Source organism: Neomonachus schauinslandi, chromosome 9, assembly GCF_002201575.2.
Source record: "Neomonachus schauinslandi chromosome 9, ASM220157v2, whole genome shotgun sequence".
Classification (NCBI taxonomy): Eukaryota; Metazoa; Chordata; class Mammalia; order Carnivora; family Phocidae; genus Neomonachus; species Neomonachus schauinslandi.
Genome location: NC_058411.1, coordinates 18,449,832 through 18,458,534, shown reverse-complemented (window position 1 = coordinate 18,458,534; position 8,703 = coordinate 18,449,832).

The window sequence follows — 8,703 nt, the reverse complement described above, 5'->3', positions numbered from 1 at the left end:
ATCCAAAATATATAAAGAACTTATAAGACTCAACACCCAAAAACCAAATAATCCAATTAAAAAATGGGCAGAAGACATGAATAGATATTTTTCCAAAGAAGACATCCATATGGCTAACCAACATATGAGAAGATGCTCAACATCACTCATCATCAAGGAAATACAAATCAAAACTACAATGAGATTCCACCTCACACCTGTCAGGATGGCTAAAATCAACAGCACAAGAAACAATAGGTGTTGGTGAGGATGTTGGAGAAAGGGGAACCCTATTGCACTGTTGATGGGAATGCAAACTGGTGCAGCCACTCTGAAAAACAGTGTGGAGTTTCCCCAAAAAGTTGAAAATAGAACTATCCTATAATTGAGAGGTTGCACTATTAGGTATTTACCCAAAGGATACAAAAATACTAACTCAAAGGGATACATGCTCCCCAATCCTATAATTGAGCAGTTGTACTACTAGGTATTTACCCAAAGGATACAAAAATACTAACTCAAAGGGATACATGCTCCCCAGCATTATCTATAATAGCCAAGACACTATAGCCCAAGTGTCTGTGGAATGATGAATGGATAAATGAGATGTGAGAATATTACTTAGCCATGAAAAGGAGTGATATCTTGCCATTTGCAACAGTGTGGATGGAGATAGAGAGTATTATGCTAAGCAAAATAAGTCAGTCAGAGAAAAACAAATACCATTCCACCCATATGTGGAATTTAAAAAACAAAACAAATGATCATGGGGTAAAAAAAGAGAGAGAGGCAAACCATGAAACAGACTCTTAACTATAGAAAACAAATTGATGGTTATCAGAGGAGAGGGTTTGTTTGTTTGTTTGTTTGTTTTTGTTTTTATTTTAATCAGTTAAGGTCATCTAGCCAATTCAGACCACATTTTAAGAGGCATTGTTGGTAAGTGATCAACCACTACACATGAAAGGAAAAAAAAATAAAAGAGGAAAATTTCAGGGTTAGAGGGAAATTTAATATGAATCATTGCATTTGGATGTCATGTGAATTTTTTTATGGGAATTTTTAAAGTAAAAGGTAGAGAGGTAAAGAGAAATGGAATAGTAATGTCTATGTTTTTCTAGATAATGTATATTAATACATCCTTTGTCTCTTATAACACTAAAACTTATGAATTAAAACAAAAGCAGAGAAAGTGCACCTAACCAAGCCTAAGTTATTCGTGAAAAGCAGAAACATCAACCAGCCCACATCAATCAGATTCAAATACATAATTTATTCTCCCCCAAACTGTCTGTATCATCCTTAGTACGCAAACACTGCTAATCAACAAAGCTAATAATGATCTAAGAACAGCACAAAACACAAGATTAACCTGACCAATTGAGTTTTGACTGATAAATTCAATCATGATAATTCATTATTATACTCAAGTCAATAAACCAGAATTAATTTGTATTCTTCCTAAACCTTGTGTAAATGTAATTGGCTCAGATGCTTTTGCTTGAAGGCAAAAAGTTATATAGATGACCATTACTAGAAATTATATTTAATTAATATCTTTGACTATTTCTATTAGTAAATGAAAAGATAAGTTTAAGCATCAAGCTGGTAATATATATATATGAGATATGTGTAGATTATATACTATAAATAAGCCTGAATTCTGTTCTTGCTATAATCAAATATAAAAATTACTAAGGGAAGTGAAAATTTGAACCACTTGAAGTATTACTTGCCATTCTCCAATTGTTTGGAGATGAGACATATTTAGAGTACTTTAAAAAGAAAAAAATCAGTGTACATTGTTTGTAATCACTAAAAAAGTGTAGTAGTTGAAAAGGACACGATATAACAGTATAATATAAAAAGTCTATTCAAACATATGCAAGTACTGAAGAGAATGATGGTGGAAATGTTATTTCTTGCTTTAAGAACATATTGAAACTAGACCCCAAACACATTAACTTGAAAATAAATTAGTTCCAGTGGTTGTTATCAAGCAGCAGTTATCAGTAAAAATTAGCAAACAAACAAAAAAAATCATTTGCACAGTTTGCAATTAATGAATGGGTTCTATTGTAGTTTGTAGGAGATTAAGATGATAATTTAATCATATTAATATGTTAATTTCAAGTTATTCAATAACTATTACCATTTCAAGAAAAAAAGAAGTACATGGTGAATTGTTTAAATGTTTTTTTTTTTCCTCTTTCCGTCTTTTCCAAATAGTATTCTAAATATTCCTTATGGCAGGCTAATGAGGATAAATGAAACTCAGTTCTGGGACTTAAGCTACTGAAGGAGGCATGTTTCTCTTTTCTGCTGACTATGAATCTATGAATGAAGAAGGATACAGTTCTGGGTTCTGTTGGCATATTAGGAGGGGAGACTGCTTGACCAAGGAGCCAGCACTGAGAAGGCCACAACAAAAACCAAAGAAAGAAACTAAGTCCAGTTCATACTATGCTATTAAGGTTCACCCTGGCGGGTGGGAGCGCGGGGTTGCGTGGCAGCTGGGTGGCTCAGTGCCGTCACGGGGCTCACTGCTCAGCTGGGAGTCTGCTTCTCCTTTTCCCTCTGCCCCTCACTCTGTTCATGCTCTCTCTCTCTCTCTCAAGTAAATAAATACAATCTTTAAAAAAAAGGCTCACCCCAAGCTAGGAGTACCTCTGGAATGATCATGTTTGTGAATTAATAGCTGCTCGCTCTTTTTCTCGTTCTTTCTCTTTCTCTCTCGTTCTTTCTCTTTCTTTCTTTCTTTCTTTCTTTCTTTCTTTCTTTCTTTCTTTCTTTCTTTCTTTCTTTCTTTCTTTCTTTCTTTCTTTCTTTCTTTCTTTCTTCCTTTCCTGTTATAAACAACCAATACTATTCTGATAATACACAGTGATTCATTATTTTAATCAAGCTCACAGACACAATGAATCTGAAACTTAGATGTTTAACATTGGACTTTGATTAATTTTCTTCTTTATAGGTGTTGCGGACTGGATGTGTCTTCCCAAAATACATATGCTGAAATCCCAACCCACAGTGGAATGGTATTGGGGGTGATTAAGTTGTGAGGGTAGAGTCCTCATGAATGGGATTAGTGTCCTTACAAAAAAGAAATCCTTTGCCCCTTCTGCCATGTAGGGACACAGCAAGAAGAGAGGACATTTCTAAACCAAAAAGCAGGTTCTCACGTGGACAACAAATCTGTTGGCATCTTGAGTTTTGACTTTCCGGTCTCCAGAACTGTGAGAAATAAATTTCTGTTGTTGAGGTTACCCAGTCTATGCTATTTTTCTTATAGAAACCTGAACCAACGAAGAAAATGTGTTTAATTTTTATTTTTCTTATATTTTTACTGAGTAACAGTAGCATTATGCAATTTTAGAGAGTGGCCATGCCAGCTTCACAGAAAAAGATGGATTTATGGGAAAACAAAAGAAATAAGTGTTGGCCTTAAAAATACCTAGGGAAGATTATTTCAGGCAGAAGGAGCAGCAAATGGGGCTCCTGGGTGGCTCAGTCAGTTAAGCATCCAACTCTTGATTTCAGCTCAGGTCATGATCTCAGAGTTGTGAGATTGAGCCCCATGTCAGGCTCTGGGCTGGGCATGGAGCCTGCTTAAGATTCTCTCTCCCTTTCCCTCTGCCTTTACCCCCCCTTCTCCCTTTCTAAAAAAAGAAGAGGGGGAAGAAGAAGAAGAAGAAGAAGAAGAAGAAGAAGAAGAAGAAGGAGAAGGAGAAGGAGAAGGAGAAGGAGAAGGAGAAGGAGAAGGAGAAGAAGAAAGAAGGAAGAAGAAGAGGAGGAGGAAGAAGAATCGGCAGCAAATGCAATCGATTTCAAGTGATGTGTTGCCTCAACTGCTCATAGATTATTAGTAAAGAGCCCAGAGTTGTCAGAGTGGAGGGAGGGGAAAGAAAAATAGCAAGAAATGAGATCAGATAGGTAGCAGGAGGCTTAATTGCATAACAATAATCAACACTCAGATAAAGTCCACTCCATAAGCAAAATTATTAAACAATGAAAGCATTAGCAGTCAAAGTAAGATCATTTGATTGGATTTAAATAATTATAAATCAGAATCCAGGGGAAAAAGCAAGGGAACTGGCCACAAGAAACAAAAGTGATATCAAGATTTCAATTCAGCTCAGAAACATTATGTTGTACCAACTGCCATATGCAGGTCACTCAACCAGGACAAAAGAAAGTCAGAGTTAGGTTGTCAGTTCATTATTTCAAGGGTGGTTTTAGTTCTTCAAAGCAAGGGCAAGCATTTAGGTATCTCAAGAAATGCCATAGGTCAGGTCAGAAATAGTGAAATTCTGTAAGCATAAACTTGAGAAAAGATAATGATTGAGGGACTCAAAAATTTGCTTGTTAAGTATATTCTACCTACACTTGGCATGAAGTAGCATGTACTGTTTCTGCCAATTTCTTTACAGGGTATTAATGATAGAATTTAGAGGAAAATACATAGATGTAACCCCACACTTTTCAGATCTTCGCCAGTGTAGACATTATAGGAAATAAATGTGTTTCCTGAGATCACTCAGTATCTTAATAGAATCAAAAGCAGAGGCATTGATTTGACTAGAAAAGCCTGACTTAATATTTTAGGGGGCAGCTCGGTGCCTCAGTTGATTAAGCATCTGACTCTTGATTTTGGCTCAGATCATGATCTCAGGGCTGTGAGATCAAGCCTGTGTAATGCTCCACACTGTGCTGTGTGTGGAGCCTGTTTAATATTCTCTCTCTCCCTCTGCTCCTCCTCCCCCCCCCCAATATATATATTTTGGAATGCAGCAGAGAAACAGAGAAAATATGTAAACAAGTTGACAGATAAGAAAATGAGTATATAAGGGTACTTACACACTTGCATTTATAAGTGAGTATACATACATGTAGAGTGTTGCAGAGGGAAAAATAAAGAATGAAAAAAAAGTAATATTTTAAAAGATAATGGCTGAACTGGTTAAAGTCATATATTCATATATTCAGTAATTCAGCTAAACCTAAACTGTGTAGATAAAAATAAATCCTCACCAAACTTATATTACTGAATTGGCAGAACACCGAAGAAAAAGAGCAGACATTAAATAAAAGTAGAACCAAAATATTATATGAAAAAGAAAGACAAACTGACAACTTGTTTTTATAAAAGCAAAAGGTGAAGCCAGAGAACAACGGATCAGTATCTTTAAAATATGAGAAACAAAACAGGTATCCGTCTATGCAGAAAAGACCTCTTCCCCCAAACCAGTTCCTTCTTTCTTTCACTTAGAATACAGCTGGACTTTATTGCCTTATCCCCATCACTGTTAGTTGATACAGTCTGAGTAGTTCTGGTCAGCGGAATGTGGGACAAGATGAGGTGTACCACCTCTAGACAAAGCCTTTTAAAAAAGTCTATCTTTTCCATGCTTTCTTCCCTTTCCCCGCCAGCTCCTTACAGATACTGTCAGGGTGCTATGGGCTTGAACAGCCAAGGGAAGGAATGGATCTCAGTTCCTGAATACACACTTAGAGATATGACTGCCAATAAGGGACACACACTTTGGACAGTTAGGTAAATTTTGTTAAAATGTTTTTAATAAAACATATTCACATTTAGATTTATATAACCAAGTGAATATCTTTCAAGAAAACAATAGAAAAAACAATGGCTACATAAAACAATATAAATAATGTTTAAAATGACTATTTAGAAAAATAATAAAAATATTGGAAAAATATCAAATAAGATAGAAGAATAAGAACTAGTGTATTTTGTTATTTTTGAAATTGTGAAGACCACAAAATTAATATTGTTTCTTTTAATAAATATCAATGAAAAGTTAGTATGTTATAGACACTCTTCTAGGTATAAGTATATAAGATTTATTTATTTTTTTTAAAGATTTTATTTATTTATTTGACAGAGAGAGAGAGCACAAGCAGGGGGGGTGGCAGGCAGAGGCAGAGGGAGAAGCAGGCTCCCCGCAGAGCAGTGGGAACCTGATGCGGGACTCAATCCCAGGACCCTGGGATCATGACCTGAGCCAAAGGCAGTTGCTTAACCAACTGAGCCAACCAGGTGCCCAGTATATAAGATTTAAAAACACAAAGTCTTTACCTGAATGATGCTGACATTCTAGTTGTAAGCTGTTTTTCTAGGACAACCATTAAAAATAACAGAAATGGAGTATATAGCTTCCCGCTAATAGAGAAATAAGAACATGAATTGAAGTAAAAAATCTCCAGTCATTTCAATGTATACAAAATAAGGCCAAGAAAAGAGAGAGAAAATAGGAAAATCAGGGCAGTTATGAAATAGATGAAAGGGACACAACAGTAATCATAATAAATGCAAATGGAATAAAATCTGTTTTTATAAAAAGGTGTCAAAGTAAATAAAATAAAACAAATCCAGGTATATGCTACTTAAAAAGGAAATACCTGACTTTTGAACCAAAAGACTGAAAATAAAATGATAGAAATATATCTACACCCACACACACGTGTGTATGTGCACATATACAAATGTTTACACAGATGTGTATACACACATATGCACACTCAGACACTAAACATACACAAATAAAAATGAGGACCTAGCTATAACAATATCTGGAAAGACAATTGACTTTAACACAAAGAAGCTTTATGAGTGATAAAGGGGTCACATTTTATGTCGCTATCATTTCTCCAAAGGACCAAAACATTTTAGATGTTAGTAAGAGAATTTATATCTTTTTCTACCAACCTCCCATTAAAAATGGATACAGCATAATAGATCTGAATGCTCACTCTCCAGAAATGATAAGTAAACTCTAAGTTTATTTTACAAATGATAACTTATGTTAGTATGTTTGCTTCATAACTCATTGTTCTTTCACTGAAAAATTTGATATTTTCCATTTGTACAAATATTTATTTTAAGACATTGCAGTCAAATAGAGGTAAGCTTGAGCCTACTTCAACATCTACAAATTGAGGAATCATGATCATGTCATTTAAGCATTCTGAGCCTCAGTGTCCTTATCACTAAAATGGGAGTAACCTCAACAACATTTATTATTAAATAAGATTATATATGAGAACAGTATAGTGCAGAGCTGCATACAGAGAAAAAAAAGAACATTAGCTAATTTTACTATGTGATTACAATGTTTTCTTTTACTTTGAGAGGTTGCTTTTCTTAAACTAAAATATCCAGATAATTTCAGAGTCATTTAGGAGAATAAGATTGGAAATATCTAAGTAATAAGATTATTTTAAAGTGATTCTTTCCTTTCCATGAAATATCATATTTTAAAAATTTAAAATATATTTAAATAGTATTTCAAAAATGTCTTTATAAAAATTGAAGAACACAAACCTAAACTTACTGCCCCACATATCTAGAAACCAGTTGAGTTTTTTTCCTTCATTCACCCACTCAACATATATTGGTTACAGTTTATGCTCTACCCTTAGGATACAAAGGTGATCATAGAGAGGTTACAAAGTTCCTGCCTGCAAACAGCTTACATTCTGGTGGGGGGTGGATATATAACAAATAAACAAGTATCTAAAAATCATTAAAGCGAAGCATCCCCATATCAATGTGTAGGCTTCCTCAGAAGATGCCCCTGACAAAACAAAACTTTATGAAGACAGGTATGTTTGCCAATAGAATAATATCCACTCATACATCTATTCTCTCTAAAAGCAGGGACTACATCAGTCCACAGGCTGTTGTATTCCCAGTCTCTGGTGCAATGCCTGTCCCTTTCTAAACAACCAAATTTGTTGAATGTATGAATATATGAACATGATTATTTGTTGTTTTTCTCAGTTGCACCTTTTCTTTTCATTGAGCGTTTGTTCACATAGCAAAGACTTTATGGGAAATAAGCTACAGAATTATGAAAGTTCATATAAATAAGAGTGGGTATGAAACCGACAATTTGTAATTCATCAAAATACTAGTGATGGCACCTCAAATTTAAATATCATATACTTGAACACAGACTTTAAATAGAACTTAAAGATGTGTGACTAATTTGGAATTCACCTTTGAGACCTGTGAAATGATGGTGAGAATCCAAGAATCTGTACAGGGTATATCGATTTGTCCTTTCTTTTATTCAGTTCTATTCTAAATAGTTTAAGTTACTATCCAAAAATATTTTCTGTACTCCAATACCGTGTAATGTATTATTATTATAGATTTACTAATATTTTCTTTAAATATGGGAATAATTACAATGTGGTAGTGTTATAATTCTTCAGCAATGATGATGTTTTTAAATGTTTATTATAGAGCTACAGAATGAAACTTCTCCTGTACTGATATAAACGTTTTAGTAAGTTAAGTAGTTATCATAAGATTGAGTGAACCTGGTTCAGTAGGAAGCATGATGTTAGGATTAAAATATAGTGTCTATATATTTTAGTACCTTTGGAATTGCTGTACTCTTGTTTAGGTACCCCTTAAATGATAAAAACACAGGCAAGCTTTTCACAAAACACTTTTCCTTTCATGTATAATATTCTCACTGTAGCAAATAAATTGCTACCTGTATTTTTCTGCATTATTTCCTAACAGACAATCTAAATCATCAAAATAGTGCTTTTGAAAGAATCATGTGATGTCCAGAAAGCCTTATGAAACTTTTCATATCTTATTTAAGCACTTTTGAACAATAAGAATGTGAATGAAAACCACTAAAACCTTTGTGTTTTGGTTTGAATCTCTGAATTCATGAATTTCAA